The sequence below is a fragment of the Mytilus edulis genome, chromosome 11 (assembly GCF_963676685.1).
Source record: "Mytilus edulis chromosome 11, xbMytEdul2.2, whole genome shotgun sequence".
NCBI classification, from domain to species: domain Eukaryota; kingdom Metazoa; phylum Mollusca; class Bivalvia; order Mytilida; family Mytilidae; genus Mytilus; species Mytilus edulis.
This window is the reverse complement of record NC_092354.1, coordinates 3284080-3303514: the sequence shown is the minus strand read 5'-3', so window position 1 is coordinate 3303514 and position 19435 is coordinate 3284080. Positions and strand designations below refer to the sequence as shown.

The following is a 19435-nucleotide window of genomic DNA, read 5'->3' as shown; positions in this document are numbered from 1 at the left end:
TCTTCTACTGGTTTATACATGTAGTACACCTTCTATTTAGTGAAGTGTTTTCTTCTACTGGTTTATACATGTAGTACACCTTCTATTTAGTGAAGTGTTTTCTTCTACTGGTTTATACATGTAGTACACCTTCTATTTAGTGAAGTGTTTTCTTCTACTGGTTTATACATGTAGTACACCTTCTATTCTATTTAGTGAAGTGTTGTCTTCTACTGGTTTATACATGTGGTACACCTTCTATTTAGTGAAGTGTTGTCTTCTACTGGTTTATACATGTGGTACACCTTCTATTTAGTGAAGTGTTGTCTTCTACTGGTTTATACATGTAGTACACCTTCTATTTAGTGAAGTGTTGTCTTCTACTGGTTTATACATGTAGTACACCTTCTATTTAGTGAAGTGTTGTCTTCTACTGGTTTATACATGTAGTACACCTTCTATTTAGTGAAGTGTTTTCTTCTACTGGTTTATACATGTAGTACACCTTCTATTTAGTGAAGTGTTGTCTTCTACTGGTTTATACATGTAGTACACCTTCTATTTAGTGAAGTGTTGTCTTCTACTGGTTTATACATGTAGTACACCTTCTATTTAGTGAAGTGTTTTCTTCTACTGGTTTATACATGTAGTACACCTTCTATTTAGTGAAGTGTTGTCTTCTACTGGTTTATACATGTAGTACACCTTCTATTTAGTGAAGTGTTTTCTTCTACTGGTTTATACATGTAGTACACCTTCTATTTAGTGAAGTGTTTTCTTCTACTGGTTTATACATGTAGTACACCTTCTATTTAGTGAAGTGTTGTCTTCTACTGGTTTATACATGTAGTACACCTTCTATTTAGTGAAGTGTTGTCTTCTACTGGTTTATACATGTAGTACACCTTCTATTTAGTGAAGTGTTTTCTTCTACTGGTTTATACATGTAGTACACCTTCTATTTAGTGAAGTGTTGTCTTCTACTGGTTAATACATGTAGTACACCTTCTATTTAGTGAAGTGTTTTCTTCTACTGGTTTATACATGTAGTACACCTTCTATTTAGTGAAGTGTTTTCTTCTACTGGTTTATACATGTAGTACACCTTCTATTTAGTGAAGGGTTGTCTTCTACTGGTTTATACATGTAGTACACCTTCTATTGAGTGAAGTGTTTTCTTCTACTGGTTTATACATGTAGTACACCTTCTATTTAGTGAAGTGTTGTCTTCTACTGGTTTATACATGTAGTACACCTTCTATTTAGTGAAGTGTTTTCTTCTACTGGTTTATACATGTAGTACACCTTCTATTTAGTGAAGTGTTTTCTTCTACTGGTTTATACATGTAGTACACCTTCTATTCTATTTAGTGAAGTGTTTTCTTCTACTGGATTATACATGTAGTACACCTTCTATTCTATTTAGTGAAGTGTTTTCTTCTACTGGTTTATACATGTAGTACACCTTCTATTTAGTGAAGTGTTGTCTTCTACTGGTTTATACATGTAGTACACCTTCTATTTAGTGAAGTGTTTTCTTCTACTGGTTTATACATGTAGTACACCTTCTATTTAGTGAAGTGTTTTCTTCTACTGGTTTATACATGTAGTACACCTTCTATTTAGTGAAGTGTTTTCTTCTACTGGTTTATACATGTAGTACACCTTCTATTCTATTTAGTGAAGTGTTGTCTTCTACTGGTTTATACATGTGGTACACCTTCTATTTAGTGAAGTGTTGTCTTCTACTGGTTTATACATGTGGTACACCTTCTATTTAGTGAAGTGTTGTCTTCTACTGGTTTATACATGTAGTACACCTTCTATTTAGTGAAGTGTTGTCTTCTACTGGTTTATACATGTAGTACACCTTCTATTTAGTGAAGTGTTGTCTTCTACTGGTTTATACATGTAGTACACCTTCTATTTAGTGAAGTGTTGTCTTCTACTGGTTTATACATGTAGTACACCTTCTATTTAGTGAAGTGTTGTCTTCTACTGGTTTATACATGTAGTACACCTTCTATTTAGAGAAGTGTTTTCTTCTACTGGTTTATACATGTAGTACACCTTCTATTTAGTGAAGTGTTGTCTTCTACTGGTTTATACATGTAGTACACCTTCTATTTAGTGAAGTGTTTTCTTCTACTGGTTTATACATGTAGTACACCTTCTATTTAGTGAAGTGTTTTCTTCTACTGGTTTATACATGTAGTACACCTTCTATTTAGTGAAGTGTTGTCTTCTACTGGTTTATACATGTAGTACACCTTCTATTTAGTGAAGTGTTGTCTTCTACTGGTTTATACATGTAGTACACCTTCTATTTAGTGAAGTGTTGTTTCTACTGGTTTATACATGTAGTACACCTTCTATTTAGTGAAGTGTTGTCTTCTACTGGTTTATACATGTAGTACACCTTCTATTTAGTGAAGTGTTTTCTTCTACTGGTTTATACATTTAGTACACCTTCTATTTAGTGAAGTGTTTTCTTCTACTGGTTTATACATGTAGTACACCTTCTTTTTAGTGAAGTGTTGTCTTCTACTGGTTTATACATGTAGTACACCTTCTATTTAGTGAAGTGTTTTCTTCTACTGGTTTATACATGTAGTACACCTTCTATTTAGTGAAGTGTTTTCTTCTACTGGTTTATACATGTAGTACACCTTCTATTTAGTGAAGTGTTTTCTTCTACTGGTTTATACATGTAGTACACCTTCTATTTAGTGAAGTGTTTTCTTCTACTGGTTTATACATGTAGTACACCTTCTATTCTATTGAGTGAAGTGTTTTCTTCTACTGGATTATACATGTAGTACACCTTCTATTCTATTTAGTGAAGTGTTGTCTTCTACTGGTTTATACATGTAGTACACCTTCTTAAATAGGGCCATTACAGTTAATTTCTGACAGGTGGGGATGGATGGGGAGAATTTTGTTTATACGTATCAGAAAAAAAACATCATGAAAAACTACCTATCAGATCTATCAGTACACCTTCTTAAATTTTCACCGATCGAAATTAAACAAATGGCAAGTGATATTTTTCAACCAAATACTTGTGCCTCTTGGGATATTCTATAACAAAAGACTTGGCCGGTTGACTCATAATATGATTTGTCTATGTCGTTGGATTGCTGCCGCATTAATTTATACCTTTATTTCATTTTATTCAAAATCAAAGGATGTATTGGATATTGAAATATTGACATGTTTTAACCTTCCTGTCCGACAGTATACCCTTGGCTGTAAAAATTAAAAATATAGATAATGAAGAAATTTAAAACTCTCAGATATAAGTATAACAAGCTACATCACTGTAATTATAGTGTTAAGAATCTGAACACTTTTTGAACGCCCTTTTGTAACACTTCTGGAACGCGTAACAGTGTTCTACATATTAACATTGGTGCTCCAGTTTTTAACATCATATGTGCATCTTTCGAACGTTATGTGTGTTATTCTTGAACGGATTGTGTGTACCCTTGAACGCCTAGTGTTTGAATCTTGAACATGTCCTTGTGAGCAAAACTGTATGCCGTTACGCGTTCCAAGCCTTGTAACACTTCTGGAACGCTTGGACTGCATTCCAGAAATGTGTGTTAATATCCAGAACACATAGTGTATACTACTGGAACACAATTTTACATGTTCCAGAAAAAAGTGTTCTATTTTCTGAAATATTATTGTGGTCTTGTAAAAAAAAATAATTGAATTGATTAAAAAAATCTTTAATTGATTAAAAGAGGCAAAATTAAAACAAAAAGTACAATAAAATGTGAAATATTGAAGCAACTTAAAAATGGCAAGTTACATGTAGACAACATGGACAAGTTAGAAATATAACAATTGTAATTTGCAAAATGTGTCTAAATATTTAATCATAAATAAAATGTTCGTCATATTTTAAATTATTATGTTACAACAAAGTCTAGTGGCTTATCAACACAGTTTAAATCATCGTTTGCAACTTCTTTTTGTCAAGCACTGTCCTGAATTTCTTTACAAAAAACTGATGTCAATGGCCCGTTTATCACCAATAGTTTCCATAATTCACAGCCTGCATAGCTGTTTTAAAATAGTTGGTGACACAATGAATTCTATCCATATCCTATATATATCATCGATATCCTTCCCAAGTGGCAACTTCAATATTGTCAGCCATTGTATGTATGTACTTCGAGATTCCGCCAATTTAGACGCACCCCTTGATTGACTGCAAGGGTACAGCGGATCCATGTACACTCCCTAAGGATTAATGGAGATGTGTCCTTTATAATATTATCCCACCACAAGAACAATCCCCACCCTACGCCGCCCAAGGGAGCATGTAGCAGGGGCGGATGCAGGAATTTTCGAAAGGGGGGGTGCTAACCCAGGCTAACCCAGGGCAAAGGGGGGGTGCAAAACATATGTCCCGATACAAATGCATTGATCGGCAAAAATAAAGGGGGGGTGCGCACCCCCGGAACCCCCCCCCCCCCCCCCTGGATCCGCCACTGATGTAGGACACCGGGAAGCCTGTTATTATGGTGGAGGAAGTCGAAGTACTCGGAGAGAACCACCGGGCCACTCGGTGGAAACAGACAAACCAAACATTCATTTTAGATCTTATACTTTGTAGGACCCACTAGCAATTGATGCATTGCACATTAAATTTCAGAGGTCCTTAATATTGCATGAAATACTGAAGGTTGAGAAGATAACACTTTATCAATTAACATATTTTAAAGATATTTAGTGTATGTCACTTAGAGTGTGTACATACATTTGTACAAAATGAAATTTAATCATTATTGATTCAGGTTCACTTGTAGACAATACAAATTAATTTAAGAGAATTTCTTCCCCTGTTTTTCTTGGAATTTTTTTCCTGTATTCTCTGAAATTTTGAGCAATATGTGGTCAACAAAATAATGATAAACATGAATAAAAATTGATCGGCAAAAATAAAGGGGGGGTGCGCACCCCCGGAAACCCCCCCCCCCTGGATCCGCCACTGATGTAGGACACCGGGAAGCCTGTTATTATGGTGGAGGAAGTCGAAGTACTCGGAGAGAACCACCGGGCCACTCGGTGGAAACAGACAAACCAAACATTCATTTTAGATCTTATACTTTGTAGGACCCACTAGCAATTGATGCATTGCACATTAAATTTCAGAGGTCCTTAATATTGCATGAAATACTGAAGGTTGAGAAGATAACACTTTATCAATTAACATATTTTAAAGATATTTAGTGTATGTCACTTAGAGTGTGTACATACATTTGTACAAAATGAAATTTAATCATTATTGATTCAGGTTCACTTGTAGACAATACAAATTAATTTAAGAGAATTTCTTCCCCTGTTTTTCTTGGAATTTTTTTCCTGTATTCTCTGAAATTTTGAGCAATATGTGGTCAACAAAATAATGATAAACATGAATAAAAAATAAGCAAAATGAATATGGATAATAACTTAAGCAAGGCTAAAAACGAAATTATTAGTCCGACACGTTTGATACTTTACAACAAAATCTAGTTCATAGAATCAGCTGCTCGGAGTTTCCATTTATTTTTATTTGTACACGCATTGTTTATTTTTTAATTGAGTGCCGTTGTTTTGTTTATATAATTATTTGAGAGTTTTTTTGCAGTATTTATCAATTATAACTAGGTTTACGAGCCTAATCAGAAAACAAGGATAACTATATTTTAGTATTTTAGAGGTGGTAAAGAATCATGTAAGCATTTCACTTGACAAAGATAAAGCAAAAATCGCCTATACGGCTCGTAGCCTCGTAGCAACTATTTTCACTTTTTTAAAGACAAGAAAGATAAAAAAGATTACTATATTTCAAGGTAAAAAGCTGTATTTTTAAATGATGCTGTATAAAAATCATGGTTTATAACAATCTCAGAGCAGTAACCTTCATAAAATTATATTTACATCGCTTTTCAAAATTACGGCTACAATGACGCGGGAAAAATTAGGGACGGCGGGAAAGCGCTGTTCTACAGAGAGACACAAGTTTTGCAACGTCACAGACAAGAAACGTCAAGATGCTTAGCTTTTGGCGCGCAAAAAAAACTCGGCAGCAAATATCTTGATTTCAATTTTTTAAACCTAAAATATAAATAACTTGTTTTTTTTATCTAACTATCTAAGATAGATGACAGCTACATATCTGATCAAAAGACAAAAAAATGTCAACGTTTTCTCAATTTTTCTCAATGAGTTCAATAGAAGAGTATGTTTGAAAATTAAAAGTAATGTTTTAGCAACTATTAGAAAACATATGAATAGTCATATTAAGTGATTAAGTGATATTATTTGATATATATATGATGTAAAAATGTAATATGTATTTTACAACTAATCACTACCCTGAGTGACTAGTGGATTTAACAGGGAACATTAGGAGGAGCTTGGACTCCTAAATGATATTGTAACAGGGAACATCGGGAGGAGCTTGGACTACTGAATGATATTGTAACAGGGAACATCAGGAGGAGCTTGGACTCCTGAATGATATTGTAACAGGGAACATCAGGAGGAGCTTGGACTCCTGAATAATATTGTAACAGGGAACATAAGGAGGAGCACTCCTGAATAATATTGTAACAGGGAACATCAGGAGGAGCTTGGACTCCTGAATAATATTGTAACAGGGAACATAAGGAGGAGCACTCCTGAATAATATTGTAACAGGGAACATCAGGAGGAGCTTGGACTCCTGAATAATATTGTAACAGGGAACATAAGGAGGAGCACTCCTGAATAATATTGTAACAGGGAACATCAGGAGGAGCTTGGACTCCCGAATGATATTGTAACAGGGAACATCGGGAGGAGCTTGGACTCCCGAATGATATTGTAACAGGGAACATCAGGAGGAGCTTGAACTCCTGAATGATATTGTAACAGGGAACATCAGGAGGAGCTTGGACTCCTGAATGACATTGTAACAGGGAACATCAGGAGGAGCTTGGACTCCTGAATCATATTGTAACAGGAAACATCAGGAGGAGCTTGGACTCCTGAATAATATTGTAACAGGGAACATCAGGAGGAGCTTGGACTCCCGAATGATATTGTAACAGGGAAAATCAGGAGGTGGTTGGACTCCTGAATCATATTGTTAAAGGGAACATCAGAAGGAGCTTGGACTCCTGAATGATATTGTAACAGGGAACATCAGGAGGAGCTTGGACAACTGAATAATATTGTAACAGGGAACATTAGGAGGAGCTTGGACTCCCGAATGATATTGTAACAGGGAACATCAGGAGGTGGTTGGACTCCTGAATAATATTGTAACAGGGAACATCAGGAGGAGCTTGGACTCCTGAATGATATTGTAACAGGGAACATCAGGAGGAGCTTGGACTCCTGAATAATATTGTAACAAGCCAATATTTGAAATAAATATTTATTTATGTTGTTAAAAAAAAAGATAAATGACAGCCACATAAATTTAAAAATCTGTTTATTCTCTAAATAAGTCCATTTATATAAAAACAAATAGGTTCATGAAATAACCCTTTAGTTTTTGTACGAAAGCTAATTCGAGCAACTTGAAACCTTTAAACGTTATTTCATTGCGACTAAACTCGATCATTTTTGCAGTTAATCGCGTTCCTTGCATATTTTGCATTTAAACCTGACATGCTGTACGCAATGAGTGTGCATATAAACGCAATGACTATTAATAAACAAATACAAATACTATATACATGCCATGCATCCATTCACACAAAACAAAAATATGATTATAGAAAGAAACATAAAGTATTTGGACTTAGTATTAAGTTTACCTTGTCTCTGTTCTCTGTTTACTTGTTGCTAATGTGCTTCATATCTTACGAAAACATAACCTCCGGTAACATCACGTCCTTGTGCACGTGTGGGCCTTTTGAAAGATTACCCTAAGTCGTTATAACAAGTTAGCTAAGTTGTTTAAACAAGTTAGCTAAGTCGTTATAACAAGTTAGCTAAGTTGTTTAAACAAGTTAGCTAAGTCGTTTTAACAAGTTAGCTAAGTTGTTTAAACGAGTTAGCTAAGTTGTTTAAACGAGTTAGCTAAGTTGTTTAAACAAGTAAGCTAAGTCGTTAAAACAAGTAAGCTAAGTTGTTTAAACAAGTTAGCTAAGTCGTTTTAACAAGTTAGCTAAGTTGTTTAAACGAGTTAGCTAAGTTGTTTAAACAAATAAGCTAAGTCGTTAAAACAAGTTAGCTAAGTTGTTATAACAAGATAAATATGCCAAGTCGTTATAACAACTTAGCTAAGTCGTTATAACAAGTTAGCTGAGTTGTTTAAACGAGTAAGCTAAGTTGTTTAAACAAGTTAGCTAAGTTGTTTAAACTAGTTAGCTAAGTCGTTTAAACGAGATAGCTAAGTTGTTAAAAGGACTTAGATAAGTCGTTATAACGAGTAAGCTAAGTTGTTAAAACGAGTTAAATTAGCTAAGTTGTTTAAACAAGTTAGCTAAGTTGTTTAAACAAGTTAGCTAAGTTGTTTAAACAAGTTAGCTAAGTCGTTTTAACAAGTTAGCTATGTTGTTTAAACGAGTTAGCTAAGTTGTTTAAACAAGTAAGCTAAGTCGTTAAAACAAGTTAGCTAAGTTGTTATAACAAGATAAATATGCTAAGACGTTATAACAACTTAGCTAAGTCGTTTAAACAAGTAAGCTAAGTCGTTAAAACAACTTGAAAATAAAACTCTACCCTGACACTAACCGGCTTCCGTAGAAAATACTTCTTGAGATCAGTTGTAAGTGGTTTTATATCATGCATGAAACAATAAACTAAAGTAGTTTTAAACACTGTTAGATAATTCATACACTGTACCAGAAAACTCGCACAATAAAAGTTATTAAATATGAACACAACCATTTTTTTCTAATTTGTTTGCATTCAAAGCAGTTTGACGGCAAAAGACGCAAATATTGCTGTAATAAATTTGGTCTTACAAAGTCTATTTAATATTTTTTTTGTGCTGTAACCATATGAAATGCATGTATTTTTAATGGTAAATGACTATAGAACTCAATCAGACTAAAAAAATGGAAACATATTGTTTTCAATGAGTGGTTAAAGGTGGCAGGTACCAGTTTTGGTTTACCAGAACAATTGTGTCACATGCAGAGATTTTGTTATAGTTAAGCATTGAGTATATATAATTGCATCATGTAGACTGAAAAACTAAATAAATGTAAATTCTAAGCTATTGAACTACACAAGTAAGAAGTTGCATACATAGGTTGGGGATTTCCTTGGGTCCAATCAGAAGTCAAAATGGTGGTCTCCTCACTTGACGGCATCCAATCAAAGTGGGTAAAAAATTCATTTTTATGCAAACAAAAATATCTTGAGATTTTGATGGTAAGGATAGTTTCGGATAAGGCTCTAATTCACTGAATATCCTTTATCTCTTGAATTTTGCCTAAAATTCTTGTCGGCTTTTAGCAGGATTCTGCAAGTGAGAATTAGATTGGTATCAGAGCATCACATTTTTTGCCTTATTTGTAATGCATTTATAAATTTTAAAATCTCCATGCTGGACAGACACCCAAATTTAAAGGTTTTCTATATATTTACATAAGCACGCACACATCTGAGTTCCTTGAAACCATACATTTTATTTGTATATAAGCATCGGAACTAAACACATTTATTCTAAAAACAGTTGTTGGCATGACACGGGTTATGTTCTTCTCATATATGTTATGATGGTATGATACTAAACCCCTAACGGGAAGGATTGTGCCTGATGTTCATATGATGAAATCATAATCTTTCAGTCAGTTTAATTGAAGTCTGGAGCTGGCATGTCAGTTAACTGCTAGTAGTCTGTTGTTATTTATGTATTATTGTCATTTTGTTTATTTTCTTTGGTTACATCTTCTGACATCAGACTCGGATTTCTCTTGAACGGAATTTTAATGTGCGTATTGTTATGCGTTTACTTTTCTACATTGGCTAGAGGTATAGGGGGAGGGTTGAGATCTCACAAACATGTTTAACCCCGCCGCATTTTTGCGCCTGTCCCAAGTCAGGAGCCTCTGGCCTTTGTTAGTCTTGTATTATTTTAATTTGAGTTTCTTGTGTACAATTTGGAAATTAGTATGGCGTTCATTATCACTGGACTAGTATATATTTGTTTAGGGGCCAGCTGAAGGACGCCTCCGGGTGCGGGAATTTCTCGCTACATTGAAGACCTGTTGGTGACCCTCTGCTGTTGTTTTTTATTTGGTCGGGTTGTTGTCTCTTTGACACATTCCCCATTTCCATTCTCAATTTTATTGAATGAATTTTCAAGAAAATAAATCATAAACCAATGAAATTCTAAAGATTTATTGTAAAATAACTGGTTTCTGCCACCTAAGGGAGCTACCATTTGATTTTTAGAGAGGTAGGATGAAAACTTTTGTTCTGCAATTTTGTTTAGTTGTAATCTCTGTCCTGCCTTTTTATTTTTCACCCTATTCGGTCCTGCTTTTTTTTTTATTAATTTATCCTGACCTTTTTTTACATGAATTGTCATCCTGTCTTTTTTTTTACCAAGTTGCTCATCCTGCATTTTTTAAATTCAAAACTCCTGTCCTGCCTTTTTCAAATTTCATTCTAGCCACCCCCCCCCCCCCCCCCCTAAAAATCAAATGGTAGCACCCTAATAACACTTGTTAGATTTGTTCACGGTATCTTATACAATTTTACTAGCTGGAGGATAAGTTCTATTCAGACAAACAAATAACAGCTTTTTCTGAAACAGTTTTTATAATTAATCATTTACTGCGAGACGTTTATTGCCAAGTTTTCAGCGCCCGGGTTGGCAAAATTATTACGATTGACATACTTGGGAAGGATAGCTACGGATGATTCCGACAACAAATATAGGCGTGTTATACACTACTGTAAAGATAAATCAATTTGGATTTACGATATAACAAGTTTAAGTGGGGTTGATAGCCTAGAAGCGGCATATAACGGAATTTCGTCACCGCCTGACATTTTTTTTAAATGCAAGTTAAGTTAAGATATTTAGTTAACGAAATCAGAGATCTATATTTTAATTAGATGTATAACGAAATCAGAGATCTATATTTTAATTAGATTGTTCAGCTGGGTCCGCCTGTAGCCCCCTGTTTCTTTAGTGTTTTTTTTTTTTATAGAAATAGCATTGTGTCCGGCTGTGTCCAGCGTGTCCAGCTTTAGCCACCGGTTTTTATAAGTTTTATATATAAATAACGTTGTGTCCACTTAATTGTGTCCGCCTGAAGCCCCCTGTATGTAACAGTCATAAGTTCTGAATTCAGTTTTTATATAGAAATTGCACTGTGTTCACTTGTGTCCGCCTGTAGCCCTCTGTTTTTTTTTTTGGTTTTTTTTTTAAAGTTTTATATATAGCACTGGGTCCAGCTGTGTCTGCCTGTAGCCACAAGTTTCTTTACGTTTTATATAGAAATAACAGTGTGTCCACTTGTGTCCGCCTGTAGCCCCCTGTTTTTGTAATTTTTATATAGAAATAGCAGTGTCCAGTTGTGCCCGTCTGTATCCCCTGTTTCTATAAGTTTAATATAGCACTGAATCCAGTTCTGTTCACTATTTAATATCTAATTTTTATATATAGATATAAGATTGTGTTCAGATCAGTACTGATTTGTTTAAACCATGGTGGCGGATCCAGCCATTTTAAAAAGGGGGGTTCCCAACCCAGAGTAAAGGGGGTTTTAACTATATGCTCCCATTCAAATGCATTGATCGGCCAAAATAAAAAGGGGGGGTTCCAACCGCCGTAACCCCCCCTCCCCTGGATCCGCCACTGTACCATACATACGTTCCTCTGTATCCCCGGACACAATGTTGCTCTCCCAATTATTCTATATTCTATATACCCCATCCACACTGTAAAAAGTAAAAGTAAAGTAAAGTAATCTTTATTTAAAGTCGGGTTGCATATATACACAATAACAATGAACATGAGCTCTTAAGAGCTCTTTAAACCGACTGATATTAATAAACAAATAAAATTGAGAATGGAAATGGGGAATGTGTCAAAGAGACAACAACCCGACCATAGAAAAAAACAACAGCAGAAGGTCACCAACAGGTCATCAATGTAGCGAGAAATTCCCGTATACATGTAATAACATGATTTATTTCTTTTTAAATTGGAAAAATATGGCCTTAGTCCATCTGCTCTGGAATTACTCAAAAGCTATCTGACTGCATGCAAGAAAACAGTGTGTAAAAATAGGCCAGAGTATCAGTTAAATGCAAGAAAGGTGTTCCTCAGGGATCTATACTAGGCCCTGTATTATTTAATGTATTCATAAATGATATTTTTCTTTCTGTCAAACACTGTGATTTTATATAACTATGCTGATAGTGACACCCTCTCAAAAACAGGTACTACTTTTGAATCAGTTATTCAACCCTTAGAGGAAGATAGTAATTCCCTAATATCATGGTTCTCTTTCAACAAAATGCAGGCAAACCCAGAAAAATTCCTAGCAATTTCCATAGGTAAAAAAAACACACACTCAAAATATTGTTTTAAACCTAAATGGATTCAATATAAAATGTGACGACGAAGTGAAACTTTTCGGTGTAACAATAGACTTTAAACTGGATTTCAACACTCACATTTCAAATATTTGGAAAAAAGCTGCACGACAACTAAACGTTCTAAAAAAGAATTGGCACTCATCTCACCAGACTTTCTAAACTTACAATATACCACTCATTTATCATGTCAAACCTCAGCTACTGTCCTCTTACATGGCACTTCTGCAGTGAACAAAACACAAAGAAAATAGAAAAAATTCAAGAAAGAGCACTCAGATTTATTGATGACGACTACACAAATTCTTACGATACACTTCTTGCACAGTCTAATTATGTAAGCTACCAGCACTAAAAATCAGAAGATTGAGAACCATGGCATTAGAGACATATAAAATTATTGATAAATCAAGTCCAGAATTCCTACATAATTTAGTAAATATTAAAGAAAATTCATATAACTTCAGGTACAAAGCATAGCAGATATATCACGGCCAAAAAACAATGATGGTAAGAAAAGCTTTAGTTATAAGGCAGCAAAACTCTGGTACTCCTTGCCTCAAGGAGCTTATCAACTTTTGGTACAGAAAAATGTACATGCAGTTCTTGTAAATAATGTACTTACTTGCTGCCCCATAACTTGATCTCGAAGCCTGCTGTTTGTTTTTTTTTTTTGTTTTTCTATGTTTTATCTTTTTGCAGTTATTTTTACTTTATTTATTTAGCAATTTATTTCTTTTGCTTTTGCATTACGTTTGCTATTGCTGCATGCAGTCTTTTGTTTGTGATTATAGTGTTTTATTCTGCATGTGCTACTCCGATATAAATACTATGTGCTACTCCTATATAAATACTATGTGCTACTCCGATATAAATACTATGTGCTACTCCGATATAAATACTATGTGCTACTCCGATATAAATGCTATGTGCTACTATGTGCTGATATTTGACATTTGTTTTAATATATAACTTGCTTTACTTTTATTCTGCATGTGCTATCTATGTATTAATAATGAAAAATTTTGTCCTGCATTTTTTTTAGCTGTAATCTCTGTCCTGCCTTTTTATTTTTCACTCTAATCGGTCCTGCCTTCTTTTTTTTTTAGTTTATCCTGACTTTTTTTGCCTAAATTGTCGTCCTGACTTTTTTTTAGCAAGTGTCACATCCTGACTTTTTTTTTACTAAAAACTCCTGTCCTGCCTATTTTTTTCAAATTTCATCCTAGCCCTCCCCCGAAGCCCCCCCCCCCCCCCACCCCATAAAAATCAAATGGTATAGCTTCCTAAGACTTTTGTTTGCGGAAGTGAAACTTTCTGCATTTCCAAAGGAAACAGGCTAGTTGTTATTTATTGAATTAAAGCCACCAAGAAAATTTAAGTGCACATGCCTGTGTTCGCATACAAGTTGAACTTGTACAAAAAAATGTACTATTCCACAAAAAAAAACATTGTCAATTGACTCAAAAGTTTCTGAAATTATATGTGTCACAAAGTTGACGAAGGAAATTGTGACTCTTTGTACTGAATTACATGCATGCAGGGACAGATCCAGCCATTTTTAAAAGGGGTCCCAAACTAGGATAAAGGGGGGTCCAACTATATGTCCCCATTTAAATACATTGATCGTCCGAAAAAAGGGGGGCTGGATCCGCCACTCGGTTGCATGTGTCACAAAGGTGAATCAGTTTGTAGATACGACACCCCTCCCCCAATTCCAGACCCTCACTGAGGTGACGAAGGAAAAGATCCGCCTGTTGGGGAAATGTTAGCGTTCAGTCAATATTCATTGGCAAATTTATATGAATCAGTGGCTCCATTTGCAGATTTGCCGGTGACTTAATTTTTTTTATAGACTCATCATAAAACAATGAAATTTTGTCAATATCATTTTAAGACAACTCGGACCAATTTTTAAGACAATTAAATAAAAAAAATGTTGGGACGTTTTTATATAAAAAAATCTATATATATATACCGGGAAAAAATATTTATTATTTATTTGGCGATCAAACGGGAGGCCGAGTCTTACGTCCTCTACGCCCCCTTTTCCCCCTTAGAATCAACCACTGAGAAGCGTTCTTAAATGGGGCCAATCAGTGTTTCACATTGTTCCGAGGTGTCTTTGAAATTGTATTGACCTTAAATGGGCCCAATCAGTGTTTCAAACTGGTCAGATCGTTCAATCTAATCCGAGTTTGTTTAAAACTGGTCCGAGTTTTCCTGGTCCGACTTGTCCCAATCCCGTCATTCGTTGTCTCGTTTTGACATTTGAAGCTTCCTGTTCTCAATTCTCAAACTACAGACAATTATTTTTAACCAAGAAGATGTCATTTCAATGACTTTAAATGGTAAGTTTTGAATATTTCTGTTATATCTGACTCAAGTGAAGAAATGACATAGGCCGTACTCATTTTATCTCATTTTAAAAAAATATTTATTTACATTTTGAACACAGTCAACAGGTCTATGGACACATTTCCGGGTTTCCATATCTCTTTTTCTTTGCATTTGGACGAAATTTCTAAATGATGACTGAGAAGAAATGTTCAATTGAACGTTTAACTGAGTATTTTTATGTTTTTTAAGGTTAAAGTATTTATGAAACCAAATTTGAAAGGTAAAAGACAGTAAAACTTATGCCGTTGAAAAGTTTTTAGACACCAGGCGGCGCTGATGTTTGCCATTTTTTTTTTGTGGCAAGTATTTTTTTTTATAAAAAGCTTGTCTTGAACCTTTCATTAAGACTTATAAATGCATTTAGAATTAAAATTGTGCTTACAATGTAAAAAGGGTCAGAAATTAGTCCAAATACATGTAACGTAACGGTACCGTACCCAAATTGCACCGAGTACCCAAATTGCACCTATTAAGCCAAAATAGTTAAAATAATCTTACAAGATTTCCTAGAGACCGTAAACAATTTGTATTTTTATGATTTGATACTATGCACATCTTTCAACCAGGTCAAACTATTTAGATATGCACAAAACGTTCACAGTATTTATCAACAGGTGAAGTGTTTACTGAAAAAGCAAAATGTATACTGTCTTTTACTGAAACGTCGCATGGCGACGTCATCAAAACGTCATCTTTTTAAAATGATCAAATACAATATGTTACTACAGTCAGGGGACTTACTTAAACAAGTGATTTTCTAAATCACTGATTCAAGTAACATTATTTCCATAAAGGTTGGAAGTTAGAGTTTTCTTTCTTTAATAATCACCTATTTAAGTAGTACAAACTAATCACTAGAAGAAGTGATTTCATTTTATTGTAACTTTAAATATAGAATACTAATGATCCAGGGACTAATTATGTTTCTAAACTTATCAGAACCAACATCTGTGTTGTCTAGGATGACCAGATCATTTCAGGTGATGACCTTGTACTGAATCTAGGATCATGACATAAAAATCACTTGTTTAAGTATCAGACCTCAATTTCCTTCGCAAAAATCACTTCTTTAAGTATCAGTCTTTTAATAACCCCCACTAATTTCATCACCCCCGAACAGTGAAATTTTTATCGCGAACAGTAGAAATTTATTACATAATCTTACAGATGAAACCTTGAACTTCACAGGAAAAATACTCCCACTGCTGTGAAAAATCTTTTAAGAAAGTATCAGTTCATTATGTAAAGCCATTATTATAGCATTTTTTCAACTAAAATAGAATTTTCAGCTAAATCATAGCATCAAATGCATAAACCTTGCTACTTAAAAGAAGCAAAAAGTTCATATTTTTTAATTTTACTAACTAAAAGATATTATTTAAACCTATGTGTGTAAAATTTTAAAAACTACAAAATCCCAATTTGTGACAAAACCTCGAATTTGCTACTCAAATAAGTGATTTAAAAATCATTTAAAAATCACTTATTTCAGTAAGTCCCCTGACTGTACTAGTCTCCATTTAAAAAAAATAAAGAGTAAGCATGGACTAATATCTAATTGTTCAAAATATTTGAAGAAATTAAACAAAAGCTCTGTTATCAGAATTTTGACAGTGCGAATTTAAGCATGGATGCAATTTGGGTACTCCTTATTTCAGAATCATTGATGGTTTGGAGGTCAGTTTAGACCAATTTTCTTATGATTCCGTATGGATTAACAATCAAATTAGTGTTCCTATATAATAATGAAGGACAAATGAAGGATACGGCTACAAAATAAACACAGAATGGAATTTTTTTTCTTTATCATAAAAATGTAAAAAAATGTAGGTGAAAAAACTGTCAAAATAGGTGCAATTTGGGTACCGTCACGTTAAGGCCAAATAAAAATATATGTGGTTCCAGTTACCCTACCGTCCCTACTATTTCAGCTTAAGGAAGCTGGCTGTCATGTTTTGGAATTTTGGTCAGATTTTCAGGCATCCTCTGGTTTTATCCGTTGGAATGCATAAACAAATTTTGCCCGATAACCCCCATTTTTCTTTTTATAATTCTTTTACATGTACATGATGTGTAGTTTTAAAGCTGTCTGTTTAACATGTTTAAGTCTTTTAAAATTTTAATTACTTTTTAATAGTTTTTGAAGACTTTAACTTGTCAATAATAAAGCTATGAAAAGTCAAGAGAAAATATTTTCCCGCCAAAATTTCAATGGCTTATATATCGAAAACGAGCACAGCGACCTATATATTTTTTATGCTCTATGGATTCTTTTATTAATCCCCTATCAACATGATCAATATAAACTAAGCTTTTGAAAAGTTAATTACTTTGAAACTGAGAAGCGAACTCCCTTAAAAATAGCCTACCCTAAAGATTTATTGCCATTTTTCATTAAGCACTGTTAAAGTCAGAATGTTGCACCCATCGACTCAATGTAAAAAAAAACATAAAATAAAAAAAATCCCTACCTATCTACCCTAACTTTTTTTCAGATGTAACTGGAACCACACATACTTTTTTATTTGGCCTATTTACATGATTTATGACGTCTGGCAAGGCTATTTAATTTTTTTTCTGGGACACCTTCCTATGAATTTTCTGGAACACCTTCCTACGTATGTCATAGGAAGGCGTCCCTGAAAAAAAAATGAAAATAGCCTTGCCAGACGTTATAATTATTTGGACTAGTCAGCATGGTCAGGAATTCAATACCATTAATTGGTGGATTATACCTCAAATCTGATACTATCATAATTAAGATTGCTCAAATAGACTAGGGTTCGGTTAAGTATTGGGGTGAAGTAGATATAAAACACAGTCATACTTCACCTGAACAATGGAAGTTACTATACAGAAACAAAACAAACCTAATTAAGGCCGTGTTCACACCAAACGCCGTGTAGAGTAAACATGTTTACAATTAGTTTAGTGTAGTGTACACTGGTTTCACATTACATTTGTTCACATCTATACACCTTGTTTAGCTACCTGTACATAAGATTTGTTCCCACTTGTAAACTATATGTCATTTAAATGTTCATTACGTGTAACTGAATTCAAAATTTTTGAAAATTTTTTCTAGCGGTAAGAGAACAACTATTTGTTCGTTTCAAATGGTTTTTCTTCTCCAAGGAATATTTGGTAAAGGAATAGGGTAACGTTCTTTTTAATTTATTTTACGTGTTATTTAACGGAACTGAGATACTAGACAAACAGATCATTTACCTCACATTTTTTTTAGTCATGCATTTATGCGTGAATCGTTTTTTGAGTAAAGACCAGTGGCGAATATTTCTGTGTACGTCAAGTCGATTCGGGAAGACCTTTTCAAATGAATTAGGCAGCAACTATTTACTTAAATTTTTGTGGAGGGGGAGGGGGGCGTGAGCTTTTGATTTTTTTTAGGACAAATTTTGGTGACAAGTCGAAATCAATTTTAGCATTATATATAGTGGCAGCTGAGGGTGAAACAAACATTTTTTTTCAGGGCCAAAAACTGGAAACATTTTTTGTTTCCAAAACAAAATCCATAGCTCACCACCCCCACCCCCTTGCCTTTATGTTTTATACTCGACTATAATAGCCCCCCCCCCGAAAATCAATTGGTTGCTGCCTTATGGGTTCGGCAATGATGCTGCTTTGAGTCTTGATTAGGGGTTAATAAAGTACGTTAATTTTTTTTAACCAAAAAAAAATCTGTAAAATTTAGACAACTAATAATTATCAAAAATATCAATTTTACTCAAAACTAGTTTCCTCCTTAAATATTTACACGATAAAACTAATGTCCTAAATGCAGTTTTGTGTACACTTAGCCTACACATGGCCTACATTGACTATCGACTGTGTGTAGGTAAAACATGATTTAAACTACATGTAAACATTGAGTTTTATCAATGGGAACGCAATTGTGTTTAGTTTACGTGTGAGTTACACAAACACAACACCGAATTTAGGTCAATGTGAACACGGCCTAAGACTTCCCAAAACTCATCCCAAAACTCAAACCTTAAAATAAATCCATATGCTGTCAGGCAGCTTTGAAAGCAGAAAGTTAAGCCCGATGATACATTTTTTGTACATATACTAGTCCCAGGGGACGTACTTAACTTACAAGGTGCAATTATTCAATTTACACGTCGTAAAGTCTCACTGTGAACTTAAGATGAAGAATGACAAACAAAGCGCCATCGCATGTTGATCTTGTTTAAATCTATATTCAAAATGACTTCGTGTCAAACATTGTGAATGTCATCCATATATTATCCATAAACATGATAAACTCCCTTTATATACACATTAGTGACACGAATTAAGAGAACTGTTAAAACTTCTAACAATACAAATGAAAGATGATAGATGAACTTCAAGACAAATGGGGTGTGAACGGAACTACATGTAGTGTCGATGTGGTATCCGTGTACTATGGACACTGTGATTCTTGTTTCCACATGTTTTACTTATTTTGATATATATTATGCAACTGGTATGACCCCTT

The 19435-nt window shown here is 34.2% G+C and overlaps 1 protein-coding gene across 1 annotated transcript in view; it reads left to right on the top strand.

Annotated features, from left to right (window-relative positions):
• The first annotated feature begins 14777 nt into the window (after window positions 1–14777).
• The window catches only part of LOC139493889 (uncharacterized), a 105564-nt gene continuing 100906 nt past the window's right edge, over window positions 14778–19435 (top strand). Inside the window, exon 1 of the mRNA XM_071282054.1 lies at window positions 14778–14885. The gene's annotated coding sequence lies outside the window, so the exon portion shown is untranslated. The remainder of the gene's footprint in view (window positions 14886–19435) is intronic.